The 1,499-nt window shown below is 43.9% G+C and overlaps 1 non-coding gene across 1 annotated transcript; it reads right to left on the bottom strand.

The window, feature by feature from the left end:
- Nucleotides 1-575: 575 nt before the first annotated feature.
- TRNAM-CAU (transfer RNA methionine (anticodon CAU)) lies at nucleotides 576-648 on the bottom strand. The gene has a single exon. It is a non-coding gene; the product is annotated as a tRNA-Met (tRNA).
- Between the last annotated feature and the right edge of the window lie 851 nt (nucleotides 649-1,499).

The following is a 1,499-nucleotide window of genomic DNA, read 5'->3' on the forward strand; positions in this document are numbered from 1 at the left end:
GAAAGGAGAGTTCTTTTCTTTTCTTTCTTTTGGAGTTCAAGTTGCTAATCAAGTCAGTGTAGCATCTACTGTTCCCGTTCCTGTTGCTAGAGTTGCTAATAAAGCAAGGAGTCAGCGAACGAGTGGTATACACTTGTTGCTAATCGAGCAGGTGTGCTGCCGAAGGCGAAGCACACTGGTTACGGCTAATGCAGCTAATCTAGCTGGCAGTTTCGGGGAGCAGGCAGTTTTTAAATCATGGGGAACGAAAAGCGTTGCCACCACCTTCTAGCACTGAGGACTCCTTCTGTAGAACTTAAGCAGTTACCCGCACACCTTCAATATGCCTTCCTAGGACCATAAACGACTTACCCAGTAATAGTATCGTCAGCTTTCACTCACTTAACACTAACTTAATCCTTCTTCTCTAGTGTACTCTCGAGCTTCCAGAAAGGATCTTAGCCAAACGTTTACCGGCTTCGCGAGACCATTTCGGTCTACACATGGCTAGGCACTTTGGTCGTTGGTTTCTCGATAGAAACTCTCTGACGTCGAAGAGCTCACGAGCAGGACTAACGAAAGTCTCTCAAGTGATTAGGCGGGGACAGGATTCGAACCTGCAGTCTTCAGGTCATGAGCCTGATGAGTTGACCATTCCTCTACCCCGCTTCTTCCCCTTCTCTTTCTTTCACTATTCCCACCTAGGTCCCCGGCTTTGGTTGCTTGGCCGGGATAGAACCAGCGCTTAATAAGCAGCGGCGATAGCCCCTTGTATAGGTTGGAGCTATGAAGCTGACCTTATTCGTTATTAGAGAAAGGAGAAAGGACTTTTTCAGCTTGCTGACTGGGGCTGGCAGTGAAATGAAGTCCTCGAGACCCCATAAGAGAAGAAAGTCGTGGAGGGCATAAGCCCCGAGTGACTAAGCAAGTAACTCATTTCTTGTGGTAGTCATTGTGAATGAGCAAGTAGGGGGCGGCAACTAAAGAGGTAGCGAGACTAACCGCAATTGCAGTTGTTCTAATGAACATAAGATTTTTTTCGCTTCATTAAAGGAAAAAGGCATATTGTTACCTTCTGGAAGCATAGACCCGAGCAATAGTAAAACATCAGAGAAGCATGAATCAGACATACCATGCTTTACTTTCATGTTGTACAACTTAACTAAAGCTTTTAATTTAGTGTAACTCTCACATCCAGGATTAAGGGGTTGATGTTCACCTTCAATATGGTTAAGGAATCTGAAGAATCCGAAGAAATATCATCATCCTCATCGTTAGCTTGATCCATTCTTGTAGGAAATTTGTTAACGGATTCTGAAGTGTCGGTGTCATCCGGTACATGACTAGATGTTAAATTTGACTCCCCGTGCCATATCCAATGTATATATGTTTCATCGATACCATATTGAAAGAGATGGTTTTTAACCTTCTGAGCTTTCCACGATTTAGTATGTGCACACCTTAAGCAGGGGCAACTAATTTTCTCTTCAATATACCCCTTTTCAAATGCAAATTTCAAC

Source organism: Apium graveolens, chromosome 2, assembly GCF_009905375.1.
Source record: "Apium graveolens cultivar Ventura chromosome 2, ASM990537v1, whole genome shotgun sequence".
NCBI lineage: Eukaryota > Viridiplantae > Streptophyta > Magnoliopsida > Apiales > Apiaceae > Apium > Apium graveolens.